Source organism: Lonchura striata, chromosome 26 (assembly GCF_046129695.1).
Source record: "Lonchura striata isolate bLonStr1 chromosome 26, bLonStr1.mat, whole genome shotgun sequence".
Taxonomy (NCBI): domain Eukaryota; kingdom Metazoa; phylum Chordata; class Aves; order Passeriformes; family Estrildidae; genus Lonchura; species Lonchura striata.
In genome coordinates this window covers 3,347,245-3,371,319 of record NC_134628.1, presented here as the reverse complement: position 1 = coordinate 3,371,319, position 24,075 = coordinate 3,347,245, and the positions used below count along the sequence as shown (strand labels likewise).

Below are 24,075 nucleotides of genomic sequence, written 5' to 3'. Positions count from 1 at the left end.
GGGCTACCCCAGTGCCCTGAAGGCAGGAGAAATAAAGAACTGCAGAGGGAATTGGATGTGTTCCTCCTGTTGGTTTTGTAGCAAAGGACACAGTGAGCAACTGAACTCAGCAAATGGTTAAAAGTCCTGACTGGCAGCAAGTGAAAGGTCCTGGAAGTTGGATTTAAACCCAACATCCCTCTGGAAGGGAAGAAGGAAGCTTTTCAAATAATCAGGTGTTGCCTGGAATTATCAGCAGGGAGTTAAATTGTGATTATTTGTGAGGATCCTGTTGCAAATCCCATTTATTTGAGTGATTTATCCTGGCTGGCAATTCTGAGGGAACAGGATTGGAGTGTTTAGGGTCTATTGATGGGAGGGAAGTTGCCATTTACCACGTCCCAATTGTTTACTGTTCCCAGGCCCCCTCGGAAAATTAGATGTTGCTGTTTGATGAAAAAAAGCCCGAGCTGGTTTTATTAGAATGCATTAATATTTTAGGGCACTGTTGGTTCGTAGGCACTCAGCTGTGCTGGCTGGGAAGATGGATGGAGCTGGTTAAAAAACATTATTCAGCCTGGAGGTGTTGCCAGAGCAGAGCTGTGTCTTGTCATGTCAGAAATAAAACAAAGCCTGGCAGAGGGAACCTGCTGTTAAAAAAAATATATAAATTCATTAATAAAATTAATAAACTCCTCGTAAATACAGCACAAAAAAAACTTTTAAAATGCCAATCGTGGGCAACGTAAGCCTGGCTTTGAGCTGAGCCTGTAGTGCACACACAGCCCTTAAAACTGAGATTAAAGCCTGGTTTAAGTTTTACAGGTGCCACTTTGGGGCTCATTGGAGGGAAAAATGATGGATTTGCATCCCTGCTGCCCTCCAGGTGTCCATGTGCTGCATCCCTGGGGCTGCCTTTCCTCCCAGCACCTTTCCCTGCACGAGCTCAGCCCTTTTTGGGATGCCCTGGCCCCACCTGCAGGAATTCCCCCCTGGCAGAAACTGTTCCTGCTTTTTGTGCATCCCAGAGTTTCACATCCCCTGAATTCCACATCCCTGAATTTCACATCCCTGAATTTCACATCCCCGAATTTCACATCCCCGAATTTCACATCCCCTGAATTTCACATCCCCAAATTTCACATCCCCGAATTCCATATCCCCGAATTTCACATCCCCGAATTTCACATCCCCTAATTTCACATCCCTGAATTTCACATCCCCAAATTTCACATCCCCTGAATTTCACATCCCTGAATTTCACATCCCCAAATTTCCCATCCACACGAGCCAGCCCCAGCCCATTCCAGGGCATCTCATTTTGCATTCCTGAAGGAAACTTTCCAGTCCCACAAGTGGAATTGCAAAGAAGTCTTGTTTGGAATTTCATCTCTCCGAGCTGGCCCGGTAATTAAATTCAGATGAGTCAGTTCTCAATAATTTTTGCCTCTAGGGGAAAAAAAACCTGGTGCTCCTATCTCATCTTTAACCATGCTGATGTGATTCAGCAGGAAAGGAGAGCTCAAACCCCTTTTCCTCCCCTTCTGCCTATGAAAATACTGATTTTAATTATTGGTAATAGGGCAGAGAGACTTGCGGCCAATTCCCTTGAAGCCTCTCGCAGCTGAATATTTCAAATGTTTCATTTTCTGAGCGTTCTGAGTAGTTTTAGTCATGGCCAGGGCTGGGCACAAATAAATAAAATTCAATTTCATCAGGAGGATAATTCCTGTGTGATTCCAAGCTATGGAATGGCACCCAGTAATGATATTTATGAGCCCATTAACTGAGCACTTCAAGTAACCTTGACTTGACCTGCTTTTAGAAAAACCTGCATTACCATTCACTTTCCCAGCTTTAAAAATTGATTTTTTTTTTCTTTTCTTTTTTTTTTTTTTTTTATGAGCCAGCTTGCTTTAAGTGCTTTCCCATTGATCCCGCAGCCTGGAGAATCCTGGGCTGGGTTTCCTTTGCTCCCCAACCTGTTGGATGTGAATCCTGCAGGAAGAATTCCAAGGGAGCTGTTTGAGACAGATTAATAAAATCACACATTTACAGCTCTTCCAGCTGCTCCCACGGCTCTGCCAGGGAAATTTGGGCCAAAAGATTGCCTTGACTGGGGAGAAATAAAATCCTGCTGGAGGGGGAAGGTGGGATGAGCCCGTGGGATCAGGAAGGGCAGGCTGGGGTTCCAGGCTGGGAGGTGGAATGGGAAGCACAGCTGGAGGTGCCCTGCTCTCCTTTGGGCCATCCAGCTGTGATCCTGCCCTGTCCCCAGCGTGTGCACCGCACCTGATCCGGGGGAACAAGAGGATCTTCGAGGTCCCAACAATCCAGTCCAGGCTGGGCTTCTCTGGCATCCTCACCCCCAGACTCCTCCTTGTCTTCCAGCCTTGGGGTCTTCTTTCTCTTTCTCTTTCTCTTTCTCTTTCTCTTTCTCTTTCTCTTTCTCTTTCTCTTTCTCTTTCTCTTTCTCTTTCTCTTTCCCTTTCTCTCTTTCTCTTTCTCTCTTTCTCTTTCTCTTTCTCTTTCTCTTTCTCTTTCTCTTTCTCTTTCTCTTTCTCTTTCTCTTTCTCTTTCTCTTTCTCTTTCTCTTTCTCTTTCTCTTTCTCTTTCTCTTTCTCTTTCTCTTTCTCTTTCTCTTTCTCTTTCTCTTTCTCTTTCTTTCTCTTTCTCTTTCTCTTTCTCTTTCTCTTCTCTTTCCCTTTCCCTTTCCCTTTCCCTTTCCCTTTCCCTTTCCCTTTCCCTTTCCCTTTCCCTTTCCCTTTCCCTTTCCCTTCCCCTTCCCCTTCCCCTTCCCAAAACCCATCAGGATGAGCACCCAAAACACCCCAAAATGTTCCTGGGGTGTTCTGGAGCTTCAGGAGATGTTTCTGATTGGAAAATTTAGGTGGGAAATTCACTTTCAGGGTGGAGATGGTTGCTTTGATAACGAGGCTTTCCAGATCTTTTATATCCATGGTGTGTTTTGTTGGGGGGGAGGGATTGGGATTTTCCTTGGGAATTGTGCTGCTGTTGCTGCTTCCTCCTGGTGTCGTGGGCTTCAGATCACAAAATGCTCCGAGCCTTTTTGGGTTTATTTTAGGAAAATTGCATCAGCTGTCACATTGCCCCAGCGCCTCCCACTCCTTGAGCCTTCCCTTGTCATTCCCCCTGGGATCCAGTTTCTCCTCCTTGATTTTCTGCGGATAATCCCATGCTGAGGGAATGTGGTGGGAAAAGCAGGGCTGCAAGTGAGGAACGGCCCAAATCCAGGCAGTTTATTCCAGTCTGAGTTCAGTTCCTCCTCCTCAGTGCCTCATTTTCCTTTTGCCTCTCCAACCTTGGCACTGCATTTTCCTCCCTTGCACAAAATCCTTTCTTCTCCTCTGTTTTTGTTTTTTTTTTCCACTTCATTTGTGTAGAATTCCTTTTGGCTTTGTCCCGTGGCTTCCTGGGAAAGGAACCTGCCCCAACACGTGTGTGGGAATTATTGCGCTCACTTCCAGCACAGCTGTGCCAGATGTGAAGGCAACACAGGCACCCCACCGTGCTCCAGATGTTGGCCAATGGGTGAAAACAAAAGTGGTCCCAGGTGAGCCTGGGAGGACCAAGAACCTTGGAATTCCAGGTTCCTCTGGTTGATTTTATGTTTTTTTTCCCCCGGAGCTGAGCTCAGGGGACCCTTTGGGGACATCAGCCCTTCCTGGAGCAGCATTTCTGAAATTCTCTTCCTTCCTGAGAACTTTTGGGGCCATCAACCCTTCCTGAAGCAGCATATCAGAAGTTCTCTTCTTTCTTGAGACCCCTTGGATCCATCAGCCCTTTCTGGAGGAGCATTTCTGATGTTGTCTCTTGTTTCCCTGTTCCTGAGACCCTCTGGAGCCATCAGCCCTCTCTAGAGCAGCATTTGTGAACTTCTCTCTCATTCCCATGCTCCTGAGAGCCCGTGGAGCCACCAGTCCTTTCTGGAAAGCATTTTTAGGTTGTCTCTTTTTTCTTGAGACCCCTTGGAGCCATCAGCCCTTTCTAGAGCAGCATTTCTGGTGTTGTCTCTTGTTTCCATGCTCCTGAGACCCCTTGGAGCCATCAGCCCATTCTGGAACAGCTTTTTTGAGGTTCTCTCTTTTTTCCCGAGACCCCTTGGATCCATCAACCCTTTCTGGAACAGCATTTCTGAAGTTCTCTTCTTGGGCCATCAGCCCTTTCCAGAGGAGCATTTCTGGTGTTGTCTCTTGTTTCCATGCTCCTGAGACCCCCTTGGAGCTATCAGCCCATTCTGGAACAGCATTTTTGAGGTTCTCTATTTTTTCCTGAGATCCTTTGGAGCCATCAGCCCTTTCTGGAACAGCATTTTTGAGGTTCTCTCTTTTTTCCTGAGATCCTTTGGAGCCATCAGCCCTTTCTGGAACAGCATTCCTGAAATTCCCTTGTTTCCACCTTCTCTGATTTCCCTGTTCAGGAAGAGTTTGGGGGAAGATTTCTGCAGGAGCCACCAGTGTTTCAGCAGCTCCTCTCAACTTCCTTTTCCCATCCCTACGTGCAGCTGACCCTTCCCTCCCCACCACCTGAATCTGTCTCTTAAGTGCTTCCCAAAAGTCATTAAAGCTCTGGGATGCTCCGGGATCCCCTCACCGCGTCCCTCTGGCCGGCCCCTCTCTCTGCACACACCTGCGGGTCCTGGAGGTCACAGCTTCACACGGAGCTGCTGCTGGGGTGCTGAGGAGCTCCTCAGTGGGAGCTCCTAATGAACCAACCCGTTTTCTTTATATCAAAGCAGCTTCTGATCCCGCCGTGGTGGCCTCGGAGCTTTCAGCTCCCTGTTTTCATCTCGGAGCTGCCTCTGAAATCCATGGAAAGGCTCTGGCTCCAAGGGCGGGGTTTTGTGGATTGGGATGTGTTCCTGCTGCTGCTCCCCGTGCAGCTCTCTGGGATAACCCTGCAGGATCTTTCTCCCAGTGTGGGTGGGAGCCGAGGACGGTCCCTCTCCCTGTGCCCCCTGAGCCTCCCCAGCAGCTGCTGCTCCTCGCAGGGGTTCTGAAAAGCAGATCGCTTCTCATCTCACACTTGCCACTCTCTGGCAGAATTTTTCCAGGCTGTAATTGCTTTTATTTGCGAGTTGACAAGAATTATCCTGCCCTGAGCGTGCACGAGGCTGGAGCTGGGAAGGTTTTTGTGTGTCTTGAAAGAGCTTCTTTCATCGCCACTTAAAACCCAGAAAAACGGGGAAAAAATTTCCTTTTCCTGTCCAATGATTGGAGTTTCCTTATTGCAAGAACTCCTGGATGCTTTATCTGTAATTTTCAGATTTTTTTTTTCCATAGGAAGTGTTTTCCATAGGACTGGGAAACGTGGATGAAGTGGCTTTTGAAATCCCTATTTAAATGTCAGTTACATCTTCTTTGGAATCTGCAAAATTGACTTCCTTAATTAATTCCTTCATTTCTCTTCCCAAGCCTTTATGTGTTTTTAATTGGAATCCCACAAAGGTTTCAAAGCCCTAAAACTTTGCTTTAGTGGGAAATGGTCTTCTGGCAAAATCCCCTTTTCTCCTGGGAGGTGCATTCCCTGCAGAGAACATTCTGGAGAAGCTGGAACCAGAGCACTTCCAGTTCCTGCGAGCTGGGGAACTTCCAGCCTTCGGAATTCTTGCCCTCCAGGCCTTATTTGAACATGGATTTCCTCTGTGAAGAGCAGGAATTTGTGGCTCAGGGAGCTCTGGATTGCAGCAGGCAGAGCTGATGGCTTCCCAAGGGAATTCCAACCATCCCTGAGCATCCTCGGTGCTGCTGGGAAGTTCAAGGGTTGGGAACGCTTTGGACAGAGAAGTTTGTGCTCCCACGTTGTCCCAGAGCTGGTGGCACTGCAGAAATAGCTGGGAATGCTGGAAGGAAGGGTAAGATGGGAGATGGAGGAGTCCCATAGCTGGTGGATATTCCTGGAGGGAAGGGAAGGTCTCAGCTCCTTCCCCAGGTCAGGCTGAACAGCAGAACCCACTTCTCCCATCTGCTTCCCAAATCCTGCCCTGGGACATGGCAATGTGAAAAACGCCAATCACTTGGTTTTTAAAATTTTGAAAGTTTAATAATAATTAAATGGTTATAAAAAAAATACAATTAGAGTAATAAAGTTTAGAGTTAGGACAATTACAAGGCAATAAAAAGTAAAGAATTACGGATGTCCAGATGCTCTTGGACACTCAGTCAGAACAAGCATCCCTTGTGAGCAAAGGAATAACCTTAAAAGCAACAGCCTGTTGCATATTCATATATCTATACATGATGCATAAATTCCTTGCAAATTTAGAGCTTTTTTGTTTTTTTGTCAACTTCTCCTTAATCTTGGTGGTTCCATAAAGACAGAGAGAAGGTGGAAGAATGTTTGTGTTTTCTGCTAAGGAGGCAGGAACTCTTTATGGGCCCCCTTCACTGACACCTCTGTGTGAAGTTTCTTGATATCTCATCTTATTGCTTGAGCTTGTAACAAATCCTATATCACAATTTCTATTTTAACATTATGTTGTAACCTAAAACTGTATTTAACAGACTACTTAAGAGAATTAATACAGCACAACTTTCCAACATTACACATATAATATTTATTGTTACATTTGCGAAAAGCCAATCATAAAATATGCATTTTTCACAGCAGGGACAGAAAAACCCCTGTGACAACGGCCCCATGACCTCTCCCCTTCGATCCAATCAAACAGGATCCGATCCCATTCCCACTCTGCCCCCAAAGTTATTTTTCCATGCATTAACGTGATGAATTCCATTTGCTGCTTAGTGGAAAGCTTTTAATGAATATTCAGATTGGGAAGGAGATGCTTTTAGGCCCAAAACGACCCTGATAATGGTTTAATTGCCCTTTTTATCCCAATTTGTCCCTTCTTTGTTGTTTGGTCACCTCAGGGGCAAAGGTCCCCATGGAAAGGCCACTGCTGTGTGCTCTTGAATCCCAAGAGATAAGGGGCAGGAAGCCTGTGATAGTGGAGAGAAAAAAAATCCCTGAAGGTCATAAATTCTTAATTTCTTTCTGCGTTTGTCCTGCAAACAGAGTAAGAAAAAAAATAAAAAACGGTTTTTGCAAGAAGCCTCAATAGCTGTAATCTAAAAAGATTTTCTTTTTGAGATTGAGTCTGAGTCTGACACGCCTGGCTGGAAGCTGAGAAAAACATTGGAACCTCCTTCAGGATGTGACCCAAAATACAGACTGTAAAGCAGTGAATAATACCCAGATTTGGCAGCGCAAGGAGCCTTTAAGCAAGTGCGGGTGACGTTTTGGGCTGTAAAAAGTGGGAGAATTTGGGATTCTTTTTAAAACACTGTCACAGCAGAACACTGACTTCTCCCAGCTACAGCAAGGATTTGGACAAATATTGGTGGGAAGGAGCAGTGCCTTCACTCCGAGGTGTTCCAGGAGCTGTCGGTGCCTTTTTTTTTCCTGTTCAGACACCAATTCCTGACATTTTCCTGTGCCTGTGCAGGGAGGTCTCCCTTTGCACAGGGATGCGGGGAGCTGCGTTTTGGTGTCACGATGTGTCTGCCAGAGCTGATAACACTCGTGTTCTACACCCTGCCTGATCTGCAGCTTCAAAGGGAGCAACGCTGACACCTCGGATGCTTTCAAAGGCCTCTCCCTGCTGGGCTTTCTCCAGGCCCCACTCAGGGATGTTTTTCTGCTATTTACAAGTTGTTTCAAGGATGGGATCACTTTGTTTTCAGATGTCGGCTGCCGCACAAAATCTGGTTTTAAATGCTCTTTTTGCCTGCTGGCTTTTGCCTGGCTGGGTTTGCTGCAGCTGCTGCCTGGATCCCTTCCCTGGGCTCGATTTCCATCACTCCCTGGTGTGGGAATCCAGAGCATCCCTCTGGCTGCCCTGGGACCCTGGCAGGGGTCAGGAACCCCCCTGGACAGAGCCCCAGAGACACTGGCTGTGATCTCTGGCCATGGAAAAGAGTTTTCAATCTTACAGGATCAATTACCAGCTCTGGGTGTTTGATATCAGTAATAATTAAGCATGGCACGGGTGCAAAAGTAAAATTTTAGGATTCTAGATGAGGGGTCCAAAGGGGACAAGATGGAGGAAATTGGGTGTGCCTTGTCCTTTTTCTCCTTCTTCATGCCCTCCATGTCTCACTGTGGTGTTGGCATTTTTCTGTTGGTTCAGGCTGGGGACACACTGTCCAACGTAGGTGACAGATATTGGCACGTTCTTGTAAATCCAGCCCAGGGAGTTTCTGGTATTGAATGTTTGTCACATCCCACTGAGGGCAGAGCCCCACACGCTGCCCTGCAGGACAGAGCTGGGCAGGGCAGCAGAACATGTGAGAGATAAACAGAATAAACAACCTGGAAACCAGCACAGACCAATTATGGCTTCTGCTTTGGCAGCGGGGCTGACAGACAGAGACTTTCTACAATCTCAGAATCATCAATACCTCAGATTCCAACACCCTAGAGCTGGGAATCACCATTGATGGATCCATTCTCTGCTGAATTTATCCCTCTTCCCTTAAAATTATTTTTTATGGGGTGGCTGGGCCTCAGGGAAGAAGAATGTCAGCGTTTTAAAGAGTAGGGAAACACCAGCAGTGTCTGAGAGGGCAGAGGAAACAAAGTGTGACCACAGCATGGAAAAAAACAAAGTTGGGAATTGGAATTGTGTTTCCAGAGCTGGTATTTGTTAATCTCGATGTGTTTTCAGAGCTGGGCTGTTGTATCTGTTACTCCTGGTGTGTTCTCACTCAGGAAAGGTACCCAGTCCTCTGTTGTATTTATTCATCTTGACGCTCCCATAAATATCTGGGATCTCTGTGTCCTGACACATTTGGACTACAACCCCATATCTATCTATTTAAAATTTAGCCAAACTTTTCAATTTCACAGCTCTTGACTAGTCCTGGGGGCCTCTTGTCCTCGAATCCCAACCCTGCATTTAACGTGGCAAAAGTTGACCCTTGTTCCTCTTGTTTGCCCTGGCAGGGGTCAGTGATGAGGAGGGAGGTGCAGAGTCTGTTCCCCACTCTGGATCCCTGAGCTGCTCACCTGGGAGCTGCTGGGTTCCTGAAGGGAGGGGGAAGTTCCTCGACAGCACTTTGGGATCAGTCACTGCAGCCTCTGAAACCCCAGCTGAGCATCCTCGGGACAGGGGAAGGTTTTCCTTTCCAGGGCCTGGTGTTTCCTTAAGGAATTAATCCAAAACGTGCCTCTGGGAATGGCTGTCAGCAGGAGCAGGAGGGATGTCTGTGATAATCATGAATTTCACAGCTGTCCAAATCCCCTGTTTGCCTGCCTGCCCTGGGAGCTGCCACCACTGCTGGCTTTGGCACGGGGACATTTGTGTGTCCCAGACTGAAACCTGGTCCCAGATCCAGTGAGGATCTGAGCTCAGATCAGGTGCCCAGAGCCCAGCTGGAGGCAGATCCTGGGCTGGCTTTTGCTCCTTGGCACAGTTCTCTTCTGTCCTGGCAGGTTGGGATCTCTTCAGCTCCTGCTGGGCTTGGCTGGGACACTTTTGGCTGTTTCACAGTGGGGGTGGGTTGATTTTTTGCCTCCCAGGGACCTTTCTGGTGGCTGGGTTTGGAGTGGGGATCAGGGCGATGCTCAGGGTGTCAGTAAATATTGGAGGATTAGGGATAAACAAAATGTTGTTGACAATTCATGTCCAAGGATTGCTTTACTGGCTGGAATTCCCACAGAATCCTGGAGGGGTTTGGGTTGGGAGGGACCTTAAATCCCATCCCATTCCACCCCTGCATGGGCAGGGACACCTTCCACTGTCCCAGGCTGCTCCAAGCCCTGTCCAGCCTGACCTTGGATCCTTCCAGGGATCCAGGGGCAGCCACAGCCTCTCTGGGCAACCTTTTCCAGCCCCTCCTCACCCTCACAGAGAGGAATTCCTTCCCAGTGTCCCCTCCTGAGTCTTTTTCTCCATCTGTAAAAGAGAAGCAGCGATACCTGAATCTGTAAAATCCTGGAATGCCAGAAGGGTTTGGGTTGGAAGGAGCTCCAAACCTATCAATTCCCATCCCATCCAACCCTTCCACTGTCCCAGGTTGCTCCAAGCCCCATCCAGCCTGGCCTGGGACACATCCAGGGCTGGAACATCCACAGCTTCTCTGGAAAAATCCAGGAAATTGTTCTAAAACCTAAAAACTCCATCAGCCCTTTCTGTTCTTTAAAACAATCCCGTTCCTTTGATAATTCCCAGCTGGAGCACAGGGGAGTGCCCATCTCTTCCTGCTCTCCTTTATCCCTTTGTCTTCCTCCCTCTCTTTCTAAATTAATTTTATAATCATCCTTTAAATGATGGAGCAGCTCAAATTAGCTCTTTTAGCCAGAATTACCTGCATTAAAGATCTCCCTTAAAAAAGAAAAGCATAAAGGTAATTAATCGCTTCAATTATTGTAATGTGGCTTAGCTTGTGCTTTTCTCTTAGAAAAATCTGGTTTTGATAAGTCAGCTGTTCTTAAAAGGGGAAAAAAAAATACAGAAGTGCTTCAGGCTGGAAGCTGGCACGAAGGAATTTGGAAATCAGGTTGTTCCCTGTGTAATGTCAGGGAATAAATTACCCCCATTGATCCTGGAGCAGTGCCCTGTGCTCCAAACAGCCCGGTGGGAAGGGCAGCGCTCAGAGAGGATTTGGGGATTTTTTGCCCAGTCACAGAAGCTTTCTATGAGTTGAAAATCCAAAGGATATTTGTTCAAAGCCACACTGGAATTTCTGGAGCCTGGAAGCGAATCAAAGGCAAAGGGAAACCAAAGGGAAATCTTGAAAGAGGTTTCAGAGCTGCTCTGTGATGGGTGAGGGGGAGGCTGGAGATGGCAAAGCTGATCTGGGAGCTGGAACAGGAGCGGGGCAGGAGCTGCTCCAGCCCCGAATTCGACTCCTGCCCCCGGAGGGGACTGGGGATGCTCAGGGGTCTCTGCTGCTCCTTCGGATTTCCTCTGCTGCTGCTGGGCGGGGGGCTGTGCCCAGGTGGGTGCTGTGCCCAGGTGGGTGCTGTGCCCAGGTAGATCCTGTATCTAGGTGGGTGCTGGGCCCAGGTGGGTGCTGGGCAGGTGGGTGCTGTGTCCTGTGCCCAGATAGATTCTGCGTCCTTGCCCAGGTGGGAGCTCTGCCCAGGTGGGTGCTGTGCCAGGAGTTTTCTGTGCCAACATGGATCCTGTACCTAGGTGGGGGCTGTGCCCAGGTAGATCCTGTGTCCTCTGCCCAGGTGGGTGCTGGGTGCTATGCCCAGGTGAAGGTTGTGTTCTGTGCCCAGGTAGATTCTGTGTCTTATGCCCAGGTGGGAGCTATGCCTAGCTGGGTGCTGCGCCCAGGTGTGTTCTGTGCCCAGGTGGATGTTGTGCCAGGAGTTTTCTGTGCCCAGGTGGATCCTGTATCTAGGTGGGGGTTGTGCCATGGTAGAGGCAGCGTCCAGTGTCCAGGTGGATCCTGTACCCAGGTGAGTTCTGTGCCCAGGTAGATCCTGTGTTCTGTGCCCTGGTGAGTTCTGTGCCCTGGTAGATCCTGTGTTCTGTGCCCTGGTATGTTCTGTGCCCTGGTGGGTTCTGTGCCCAGGTAGATTTTCTGCCCAGGTGAAGGCTGTGCCCTGCACCCAGGTAAATTCCATGCCCTGTGCCCAGGTAGATTCTGTGTTCTCTGCCCAGGTAGATTCTGTGTTCTGTGCCCTGGTGGGTTCTGTGCCCAGGTAGATTCCGTGCCCTGTGCCCAGGTGGGTGCCCACACCTGCTGTTGGTGCTGCCAGTTCTGCTGTCCCAGTGCAAACTGGAATATTTCCAGTGAAACCTCCTGGGCTTTGCATTCCCGGCCTGGCAGCAGCCCCTGGATCCCCGTGCCAGCCCAGCCCTGGCATTTGGGAACGTTCCCCGATTCCCTGGGGTCAGCTGGGCTTGGGAAGGGGCTCCTGACCCAGGGAACCCCCCTGGACTGGGCAGCTCTCTCCCATTTGTTTGATGTGCAAAAAATCTGCTGCTCTTCTGAAACTCTGCTTTTGTACCCTCTGATGTAAGCCTCGTCTCCAGTTGAAGAGAAAAAAGCTCCTGAGTCTGATGGCTGCACTTGATCACCTAAAAAGTCTTTTCCAGCCTTAACAATTCCATGATCTGTATTGCCACATTCCCTCAAAAACCCTTTTGAAAGCAGAAATGTTGAAGCAGGAGGGGCAGTGCTCAATATCTGCTCCCCCAGAAACTCAAAAGCAGAACAATCTCAGTGATTGGCATTTAGAACATTCTGTCATTGATTATTTTTTCTCTGAGGCTTTTAAGGAACTATAGATTTTTAGCCTGGAATTAATATATCGGAGTTTTTGTGGGCAGGATAAAACCCTCATTAAATTTTGCAATGGATCAAACAGCTTGCAATTAAAATTCATTTTGAAGCAAGTTAGCAGAAGTTTTGTTAATGTTTAACATCTTTATGGGTGTCATTCTTTGTAAATTTGGACTAATTGAGTCCAAAGGGACAAACTCACGGATTCTGCATTTTCTGTGCATGCCAGGCCTTGCTTTACTTTTGGCATTTTCCCCCTTCCTTTATGCAAGTTCTGATTTTAGCAAGTTGCCAGGAAAATAACTTATTTTGGTTTTTTTCTGCCAAACTGCCAAGAATCCATCTTCCTAAATCTCGGAAAGACTGCAGCAAATCTTTGGGAAAGACAAGCAAGGCTCTACTGACTCCCAGGTGTTTCCTGGTGGGAATTTTAGGTGATTCCAGATGGGATTTTTTTAGGTTTTCCTTCTAAAAATGTTGCTCAGAACAAGCTGCTCTGGGCATGTAAAAGCCTTGGCTGGGCTCCTGGTTGTATCCTGGAAGTTGGAGATTTCCTTGGCTGGAAGATAAACCAGCCTGAAACGTTTGGAATTGTGAATTTTCATGTTTCTTGCTCCCCTTGAATATTTTACCTGTGATCCCAAAACAGTTGATAGGGAGCAATAGAAAGGGGAGAGAGTTCAGTTGATCTAAACTTTGGATAATTCTGGGAATTTCCTGGCGGATTTGGCTGCTCTGAGCCTGCACCAGGCTTGGATTTAAGGGCAGCAGCACAAATGAAGTTGTCACTGCTTGGGGCTGCTCTGGTCCTGCAGGTTCTTGTCAGGTTCTTGTCAGTTCTTGTGGGCCTGGTGGAACGGGTTTGGGTTGACATGGGAGAGCTCCCGTGGATGGAGCGTTGGGGTGGCGGTGACGGCGCTGGGGACACGCGAGTCCCAAACTGAGGCGCGCTGATGGCATCGCCATGGGGGCAGAGCAGAACTTGGATGAGCTGGGGAAACACCATGGATGGAATTTTGGGATGTGCCATGGGGACATCACTGTACTTTGGGACACGCGGGTCCCAGCACCAAGCAGGACGGGCCAGTCCTGGTCCCTGTGACTCTGTGGGCTGGAGAGGCGTGCTGATATTATGGCCATGGTGGCAGAGCAGAACTTGGATGATCTGGGGGAACACCATGGATGGAATTTTGGGATGTGCTGTGGTAACATCACTGGGCCTTTGGGACACGAGGGTCCCAAAACTGAGCAGGACGGGCAAGGCCTGGTCCCTGTGACTCTGTGGGCTGGAGAGGCGTGCTGATGTTATGGCCATGGGGGCAGAGCAGATCTTGGATGAGTTGGGCGAACACCATGGATGGAATTTCAGGTGAAATCACTGTGCATTTGTCCCAAAGCCAAGCAGGACAGGCCAGGCCTGGTCCCTGTGACTCTGTGGGATGGACGGATGTGCTGATGGCATTGCCATGGGGTCAGAGCAGACTTGGATGAGTTGGGGGAACACCATGGATGGAATTTTGGGATGTGCTGTGGTAACATCACTGGCCTTTGGTCCCAAAACTGAGCAGAACAGGCCAGGCCTGGTCCCTGTGACTCTCTGGGCTGGAGAGGGGCGCTGATGGCATCGTCATGGTGGTGAAGCTGACCTTGGATGAGTTGGGAGAACATCATGGATGGAATTTTGGGATGTGCCATGGGGACATCACTGTGCTCTGGTGACACGTGGTCTCCCAAGCCCAGCAGAAGAAGCCACATTCTCCTGTAACTGCTGGCTGGAGGGATGTCACAGCGTCTCTCTGATTATATCACCGCGTCACTCTGGTGATGTCACAGTGATGTCACAGTGATGTCACCTTGTCACTCTGATGATGTCACGGTGATGTCACAGTGTCACTGGAGGTGTCACGATGATGGTGACCATGGTGGTCACGTCACATCCCTTCACCCGGCCCCCCCTGCTCCAGCACCAGGATTTGGGCTCCGTTTCTCACCCCGTGTTTCACAGACCTGTGACACCCAAGGAGGGAAGCGGAGCCCTCCGAGATTTTGTCATGATCAAATGTGGAGCCGCCGCTCACCGCTGCGAGGTGGCCACTGATAATGGGAAAATGGTTCAGTAGCAGCCCTAAAAATAATTGTCTGTGACAGCTCTTCTTGGTTCCTGTCAGGAGAACCACTGTTCTTTAAATCCACAGCCCTTGGACTCCATGGCTAATTTATTTGGGTGGACTTTTCATTAATTTGAAAGGTTCTGCGGGTTTAAAAGCCTTCATTAATTACGCTTTAGCAGATGGGAATGCAATAATGTTCTGCAGGTTTGTCTGGGAGGAAGAGAAATTCCCAGTGCTTTGTTTGGTTGTTTCCAAAAGGTGAAATCAGCTGTTCCCAGGCAGAGCTGAGCTTGGCTGTCCCTGTCAGAATTCCTGTGACTGAGGACAGGACTATGAATAAAACAAATTGAAATGTTGACCGCTCGTTCCAAGTACAAGGTGATTGGCATTTAGAACATTCTGTCATTGATTATTTTTTCTCTGAGGCTTTTAAGGAACTATAGATTTTTAGCCTGGAATTAATATATCGGAGTTTTTGTGGGCAGGATAAAACCCTCATTAAATTTTGCAATGGATCAAACAGCTTGCAATTAAAATTCATTTTGAAGCAAGTTAGCAGAAGTTTTGTTAATGTTTAACATCTTTATGGGTGTCATTCTTTGTAAATTTGGACTAATTGAGTCCAAAGGGACAAACTCACGGATTCTGCATTTTCTGTGCATGCCAGGCCTTGCTTTACTTTTGGCATTTTCCCCCTTCCTTTATGCAAGTTCTGATTTTAGCAAGTTGCCAGGAAAATAACTTATTTTGTTTTTTTTCTGCCAAACTGCCAAGAATCCATCTTCCTAAATCTCGGAAAGACTGCAGCAAATCTTTGGGAAAGACAAGCAAGGCTCTACTGACTCCCAGGTGTTTCCTGGTGGGAATTTTAGGTGATTCCAGATGGGATTTTTTTAGGCTTTCCTTCTAAAAATGTTGCTCAGAACAAGCTGCTCTGGGCATGTAAAAGCCTTGGCTGGGCTCCTGGTTGTATCCTGGAAGTTGGAGATTTCCTTGGCTGGAAGATAAACCAGCCTGAAACATTTGGAATTGTGAATTTTCATGTTTCTTGCTCCCCTTGAATATTTTACCTGTGATCCGAAAACAGCAGATAGGGAGCAGTAAAAGCAGAGGGAAATATTTCAGAGTGTGGAATCCCAGACCAGAACCTGCCCTGGCAGAGCTTTAGAATTCCCCTGGAGTTGCAGGTGAGGAGGAGTCAGAGTTTGCAGAGTTGGTGTTTTGAAGACTCTTCCCAGAAAAACTGGATTGAACCCAAATTTAATCCAAACCAGGGAAGAAAATCTGGAGAGGCTCTGCCAGGGCTGCACTCCTCAAACATCAGCAGCATCCAGCTCAGAGCAGGCTCTTGGTGGCACTTCATTGATTGAAAGGAGAGAGAGTTTAGTTGATCTAAACTGTGGATAATTCTGGGAATTTCCTGGCAGATTTGGCTGCTTTGAGGCTGCACCAGGCTTGGATTTAAAGGCAGCAGCACAAATAAATTTGTCACTGCTTGGGGCTGCTCTGGTCCTGCAGGTTCTTGTCAGGTGTCCTGGCTTGAGTTGGGCAGGGAGATCCTGCAAAGGAAAAAAAAAAGCTCAGATCCTCCGACAATACAAGAATTCCACAGAATTCCAGGCTGGCTCGTCGGTGTCCCTTTCATGGGGAGGGGTCCCAAAATGAGGAAGTCAATTAAGTCTTCCTCCTTCTGACCTTTCTGCCTTTTCAATGCCAATCTGACAAATGAACTCTTGGTAGAACTCCCATTCCTTGTCTTCAGTTGGTTTCAGAACAGAGGAGGCCACAATTGTCTGATGTTCTAAAAGCTCTTTGTCAGTTTGTGTATTCTTCATTATAAACCCAGCTAACTAAACATTGTGCTGACAAGCAATCAGTTATTAGTTAACTACTAACTCCTAACTTCATCAAGGCCTATTCATTTCTTTTATTTAACTCTAGTAAGGCTTATTTCTAACTAAAATCTTAGCTCCTCTAAAATCTCTAAATTCCTTAAGATTTACGTTTCACCAGGATGCTGCTGGCTGTGCTCTGAGGTGACCCTGGTGGCATATCCTGCCTGGTTGAGGAGGCAGCTCCATGGAATGTCCCCTCCCCTGGGGCAGGATGTGGTGTTTCCTCTGAATTGCTCAGGATTGTCCCTTTTCCCCCTTTTTCCAGGCTGGGAATGTGCCCATGGCACCCTCAGCTGCTCCCAGAGGTTTGTGCTGGGCTCTGCCCCATCTCCCACCCCGTTCATGAAGGCACAGAACATCACTGGCCCCACATTGTGAAGGTGGATTTTTTTTTTTCCCCAGCAGAAAGTGGAGTCAGTATCTGCTGCCTTTCCCAGAATTCTGCTTCATTTCTGACTGGAGAACATTTCAGGATTTTTGATCTGATCAGACCCGTGGAAATAGGGAATGATAGGCAAGTGAGCAGTGACACAGCTCAGCTGAGTGGAGAAGGTGCAGATTGATCTCTGAGGAGCTGGGAGAGCAAGAGAAGCTCAGAGCAGCAAAGGGCAGACAGAAAGCAGCTTTTTAAAGCAGGAAATAATGAAGCAGAACCCACTGGCAGCACTCAAGAGTTTCTGCAGTTGGAAAGAATTTGCGTGGTGTTAAGGTCATCCACAGAGGCTTCTTAAAAAGTACATTTTGCCCTTGTGCAATTCCTGTTCTGCTGCCTTGGGGTGTTGAGAGCTCTTCAGGAGCACCGAGGGATGGAGCAGCCCCAGACCCTGCTCAGCTCAGGTTGTGATGCTCAGCCCTGCCAGGGCTTTGGCCACCTGCTGAAGCTGCTCTGGAGAGCAGAGTGATGAGTTTGGTTGTGGGAATCCAGGGCATCCCTGGCAGGTCTGGGACCCTGGCAGGGGTCAGGAACCGCCCTGGACAGAGCCCCCACAGACACTGGCTGTGATCTCTGTCCCTGGAAAAGAATTTTCAATCTTACAGGATCAATTACCAGCTCTGAATGTTTGATATCAGTAATAATTAGGTGTGGCATGGGTGCAAAAGTAAAATTTTGGGATTCTAGATGAGGGGTCCAAAGGGGACAAGATGGAGGAAATTGGGTGTGCCTTGTCCTTTTTCTCCTTCTTCATGCCCTCCATGTCTCACTGTGGTGTTGGCATTTTTCTGTTGGTTCAGGCTGGGGACACACTGTCCAACGTAGGTGACAGATATTGGCACGTTCTTGTAAATGCAGCCCAGGGAGTTTCTGGTATTGAATGTTTGTCACATCCCACTGAGGGCAGAGCCCCACACGCTGCCCTGCAGGACAGAGCTGGGCAGGGCAGCAGAACATGTGAGAGATAAACAGAATAAACAACCTGGAACCAGCACAGACCAATTCTGGCTTCTGCTTTGGCAGCGGGGCTGACAGACAGAGACTTTTACAATCTCGGGATCATTTAAATACCACAGATTCTCTTATTTGGGCTGTCTTGTAGACAGGGCTGCCTCTCACCCAGCACTGGGATTGAGGCAGCAGGGAGCTCTGCATGGTTTCCTCCAGGATCGGGGTCAGCCCGGCAGGTTTGGTCACCCCTGGCCATAAATACCTTGCAGGGACTGAGTGGGGGTTTGTTCTTCTCTTCACACTGTCCCAGGAACAGGGTGGAGTTGTTGGTGCCACAAAAATTTATCCACAGTCACCAGAGGTTTGTGTCTAAAAGAAGACAGAGGAATCCTGAAACTTTACTGGAATAAAGGGAGAGGCCATGGTTTGTAAAGGCAAATCCTTCATTGGTTTCACTGTGGTCTCCGTGCAGGGCCAGGAGTTGGACTTTGATGATCCCTGTGTGTCCCTTCCAGAATATTCCATGATTTCATAGTGCCCAGAAGAGGAATCACAACTTCACCCCCCCTGGTGTAGCCGGGAACGTGAATTGTCCAAATCAATTATCACCAGTTTTAAGATGACAGCTTTGCCATCCCCATCTCAGTCACATCCAACTCACTCAGCAGCCACTGGGACTGTGCAGCTGATGAGAAAGGGATAGAAAATGAATTTTGTCAAATCAAGCAATTTCTTAAACATAATTAATCCCACTTTACCTAGTGGTTGGGGTCTCTTTTGGGATTACCTGATGACAGGTTTATTTTTCACATAGAAAATAAATGAATATTTTTTTAACCCTAGAGTGGTTTGGGTTGGAAGGGGTCTTAAAGATAATTTAATTCCAACCGTAGCCATAATGTAGATATGGTTAATGTGAGGTATTTTAGAGATTCTCTGGTGTTTGACACATTCTGGGGTGTTTGACACATTTTGGGGTGTTTGACACCCTCTCCATGAGAGCTGCAGCTCCCATTGCTGGCTGATGGAACTGCAGTGTTGTGGCTTTAAGTGGAATGAGGAAGTTCAAGTATTTTATCAATGTAAATGATGAATTATGGGAAAGCCAAAACTGGGTCTTCAAGCTGCTGCTCCAGTTGCACTTCTGATAACTCAGCTGCTGCTTTCTTTTGGGGAGAAACGAAAAGAAGCAGATGGGTTTGGAGTTCAGTGGGGGTGGTAGGATTTTGAAGACCCCTTTCCATTGTCTCATCTCAAACTGGGACTGGGGCTTCCCTGTCCCCAAGGACTGCAGGGCAGGGAGCATCACCTGTGCTGCCCCTGGGAGTGGGAGAGCTGGAAAATCGCGTTGGGAGCATCCCCAGCGTGGAAGGAACTGGTTCCTGCGGTGATCTGTGATGTAAATCAAAGCGAACAAGCCGGGCAGGGTGTGCTGCCTGTGCAGCCCGAGCTGTGCAGATGGGGATGAGCTCGGGGATGCTCAGTCTGTGCCTCCCTGCCTGCAGCACGGGCTTCAAAGAGCCGAGCTGTCGTTCCCCTCGCCGCGGTCCTGGTGGCTCTCAGCTCTTGTGGCTTTTTGGTGCCATTAAAATCAAGCTGTGAACAGAAGCAGGTTATTGATTCTTGAGCGCAGGAGGATCCTTTGGCAGGCAGTTAATGAGCAGAGAACTCTTCCAGGCTCTGATTTTTCCAAGGGTGTTGAAGTTGTAACATCTCAGTTAACGCGTGACAAGGAGCTTGCAAAGCCTCCCGGGCCTCCAGAATCAATTTGCTCATAAGTGGGGGTTTAGGGCAGGCTTCTGCCTGGTTTGGCTGCTGTGGATTGATCCCCAAAACCTTTTTGGGTGGCCATGAGTGAGGAGAAAGAAGACGGTCACCCTCTAACCCCTTCTTGCTGTTGGGATTCACTGGGGTGACTCTCATCACCCTCTGGGGACACTGACACAGCCTCGACCCCAAAGCTGCCCCTTCAAAGGCTCAGATCCTCACTGCAGCCTCCAGAAAGAATTGCAGGGCTTGTTTTTTTTTTGGAATAAGGGACAGGAGCACCTCAGGAATTGTGTGGAATAAGGGACAGGAACTCCTTGAGAGCTATGTGGAATGAGGAACAGGAACACCGCAGGAGCTGTGTGAAATGAGGAACAGGAACACCTCAGCAGATGTTTGCCGGAGATTTTTGGAGCTTGAGGAAAATGTGACATTGACCTGGGACTCTGGGATGTGACCTTGTGTGGAAATGAGCTGTGACCATCCCTAAATGAACCTGGACAAAGGCTGTGGTCAAGAGGAGAAACATCTCTGAGGCTCCTCCAGCAGGGTCAGGGAGCTGTGCGGGTTTGGGCTCTGAGTTTGTGCACCTTCCCAAGGCTTTTTCCTGGGAAAAGCCATGTTTCTGTGTTCCAGCACCCTCCTGCATTCACTGTGCCTCCTCCCCAGCTCCAGGACCTGCTGTTGGAGGACCAAAGTCCCTCCTTTGCAGAGGCAGCAGATTTTAACTCCTGGTTTGGAGAAGTCATCACTCTTCTGCTTGTGGATGTGCAGGAACATCCACTCACACCCTGCACCAGTGTAAACACCACCCACGATGGTGCCAGCTCCGCTAAACCCAAATTCCTGCCCTGCCAAAGACACCACAGCGGGCCAGGGTTTGCTGTAATAATGTATGAGAATTTATTGGGACTTTCCAAGGAGCTGCAGTCACAGATAGGAGAGGAGGAAGTTGCGTAGGTTGGCCGCCTTGGTGGTGAAGGAGATCATGAGATCCTTCATGCTCGTCCTCCGGCTGGCCATCCTCATCCTGCTCCGGCTCCTGGGCCTGCCGCGGCGGACCCTCCTGCGCTTCAGGCGCTCAGCTGCCTCCATGTAGACCTCCTTGTCTTCTCTGGGCAGCCTCTGCCACCTCCTGCCCAGCCTCCTGGCTATCTGCACCATGGTGAGGTTGGGGTAGGTCCTCTGGAGCCGCCGGCGGTGCCTGGCCATGAACAGGAAGAAGGGCGGCAGTGAGCGCCCGGAGGAGCCGAAGCGGATGGTCCTCCTGAATCTCCTTCCCTTCCTGGCCCGGAGCCTGGAGCGGGCCCTGCTGGAGCTGCGGAGCGTGCGGCGGGGCCTGTGGATGGTGACGCGGAAGTACATGGCGGTGCTGGGCCCGCGGCGCGAGCGCACCGGCCGGGCCATGGTCGCGCGGGGCCGGCTGGGCTGGGCTGATGGTGGTGCTCCCCGGCTGCCTGGGGCTCCTCAGCCTGGAGCTCCTTGGGGCTCCTCAGCCCAGAGCTCCTTTGCCCGGAGCTCCTCGGAGCTCCTCAGCCCGGAGCTCCAGGCTGTGCTTCCCCTCCGCTCCGGCTGCCGGCGCTCTCTGAGCCACAGCGTGGCCAACGCGGGCTTATATCCACCACGGTGCTGTGACATCATCCCCCAGTGGCCAATCAGGATGGGCCAGGCCTGGTCCCTGCAATGCTATTGGCTGGAGGGGGGTGCTGATGTCATAGTCAGCATGGTGGAACGGGTTTGGGTTGACATGGGAGAGCTCCCGTGGATGGAGCGTTGGGGCGGCGGCAGTGACGGCCCTGGGCACACGCAGGTCCCCAACTGAGGCACGCTGATGGCATCGCCATGGGGGCAGAGCAGACCTTGGATGAGCTGGGGAAACACCATGGATGGAATTTTGGGATGTGCCATGGGGACATCACTGTGCTTTGGGACACACGGGTCCCAGCACCAAGCAGGACGGGCCAGTCCTGGTCCCTGTGACTCTGTGGGCTGGAGAGGCGTGCTGATGTTATGGCCATGGGGGCAGAGCAGAACTTGGATGATCTGGGGGAACACCATGGATGGAATTTTGGGATGTGCTGTGGTAACATCACTGTGCTTTGGGACACGAGGGTCCCAAAACTGAGCAGGACAGGCCAGTCCTGGTCCCTGTGACTCTGTGGGCTGGAGAGGCGTGCTGATGTTATGGCCATGGGGGCAGAGCAGATCTTGGATGAGTCGGGGGAACACCATGGATGGAATTTCAGGTGAAATCACTGTGCATTTGTCCCAAAGCCAAGCAGGACAGGCCAGGCCTGGTCCCTGTGACTCTATGGGATGGACGGATGTGCTGATGGCATTGCCATGGGGGCAGAGCAGACTTGGATGAGTTGGGGGAACACCATGGATGGAATTTTGGGATGTCCCATGGGGACACCACTGGGCCATTGGGACATGAGGGTCCCAAAACTGAGGCCTGGTCCCTGTAACTGTGTGGGCTGGAGCGATGTGCTGATAGCATCACCATGGTGGCAGAGTAGGTCTTGGATGAGCTGGGGGAGTTCCATGGATGGAGTTTTGGGATGTGCCAGGGTGACATGTGTTCCCCTGAGCAAATCAGGAGCCAAGCCAGGCTCCTGCAACCTAGTCCCTGTAACCCTTTTGGCTGTGGGGAGGTGCTGATTCACTGGGGTGGCTCTCATCACCCTCTGGGGACACTGACACAGCCTCGGCCCCAAAGCTGCCCCTTCAAAGGCTGAGATCCTCACTGCAGCCTCCAGAAAGAATTGCAGGGCTTGGTTTTGGGCGTTTGTTTTGGTGCCAAGCTGTGGGGTACCCTCAGTGTGTCCATGAACACAGACAAGGCCACGTGTGGGAGCACCGCAGCAGAGGAATTTATGAAATAAATCTGCTGTTCACGAGTCCTCCAGTGCTTCCCCTGCTATTGCTGCCACACAAGAGGATCTCGTGCACACAAAAATGAGAATTTCTGGCATGAGGAGAGTGGAGCTGGCTGAGGGAGGGGGGATGAAGTGCCATTGTTCCCTCAGAACAAGAGGAGATCTCTGCAGAGCTCTTGTGTTCTCAATGGGACCACAAGTGCAGCAGCCACGTCTTGGTGGTTTTGTGCTCAGTAATTGGATTTTTTTAGTTTGGGTGCAGGGGAGTATAGGAAATTTTGGGTTATTTACCCAAACTTCAAAGTCCCAAATGTGTGTCTCGCACCTGTATCTGACACCTGTGGTGGCAGATGTGTGTTTGTGCCCCTGGTCAGGCACAGAGAAGTGGATTTCGGATGGCTTTGGATAAAAATCTGTCACTCCTGCCTTTTCCCTCCTGCTCTGAGGCTCATCCCCTTTGAAGCCCCACGTGGAGAGGGCAGGGACAGCAAATCCCAGGGACAGAGACAGCAAATGCCATCCTGGACAGCTCTCAGGTGAATCCATGTAGCTGGCCTGAAGGGAGGGTTGTCCAGGCAATGTCCAAGGTGTTTTAAAATTCTTTTTCCCCCGAGCAGTGACAAGTCAGGCAGCATCACGACAAAAATGACATTCCTGGGTCTGTAACAATGCCGTTAACGCTAGTTCTGAGCACATCAAAAAGGTGCTGAGGATCCCAATGACCTAAAATTGTGCCAGTACTGAGAGAAACCATTCTCTGCAGTTGTTTTATTGCAGGTGTTAACTACAGTGTGGAAAGCAGAGGAAGGAACCCACCCCAGGCCCCCAACATACGTTCCCCCCATAATATCCATATTTATCACTTACCCCCCTCCTCCATCAGCTGCCTGCAGCTCTTCCAGGATCATTGTTTTCTCTCTGCTGCTGGAAGGCATCTCCCAAACTGTTATTTCTCCTTGTTAATGCATTTCTCTCACAGTTATTTCCATCTCTAGTCTCCACACCATTAGTGGGAAACACATCCAGGTGGATAACGACCAATTTCCAGTGCCCTGTTTCCCATCCCTTCCTGTTTTCCTGTCACTAGAAGATTTCCTGCTGCAGATAACTGGAATTTTATTGTGTGTTCAGAGCTGGCAGAGTTGTCCCTCAGCCTCTCAGGTGGCATTTCAGTGGAAGAGACTGGTGGGAATGGCCAGACTGGGAGTTGATTGGGGTGTCCTTGTAAAAAATGGATATTTGCAGGCAGAGCTGCAGGAATTTGGAGCCATTCCTCAGGACCAGTCCTGCGTGATGGGTTCAATTGAGTGGAACCCATGTTCCAACTTCCCTGGGCCTGATTTTGCCTGAGTGCCACTTGTTCATGGAGCTTGCAGGCTGAGGGATGGGGGAACGCAAAGATTCCGTGGAAAGCGTAATTGGCTGGGTGATATCTGGGGCCTTTCTGACCACTTCATATTTGTAACGTGCCAAAAATAGCTGCTCCTTCTGCTGGAGCCATGGCTGCTGCAGCTGGGAATAGATTTTAATTGATGGATCCTGTCAGGCTCTCAGCGGCTGTGCAGGCAGGAGAACCATTAAAGTGAAATTTCTTGTCCCTGCTCAATTCAACAGTCTGCTACCAGCTCATGCCAGCCTTGCAGTTTTCCCTTAATACCTCCAGCTTTTGTACCCGTATCCTAGGGCCATAACCCGGGATTTTAGGTTTCCCAGCAGAGACAGCTGCTGGCCATGGGCTTTGTGTCCTGCTGGCACAGGCGTGCAAAGATCTGACAAAATCCTGTGTGTGGAATAAGG

General features: G+C 49.4%; 1 protein-coding gene across 1 annotated transcript in view; it reads left to right on the top strand.

Annotated features, from left to right (window-relative positions):
• CSMD2 (CUB and Sushi multiple domains 2) overlaps window positions 1-24,075 on the top strand; it is a 283,577-nt gene that overhangs the window by 80,241 nt on the left and 179,261 nt on the right. The window lies entirely within an intron of this gene.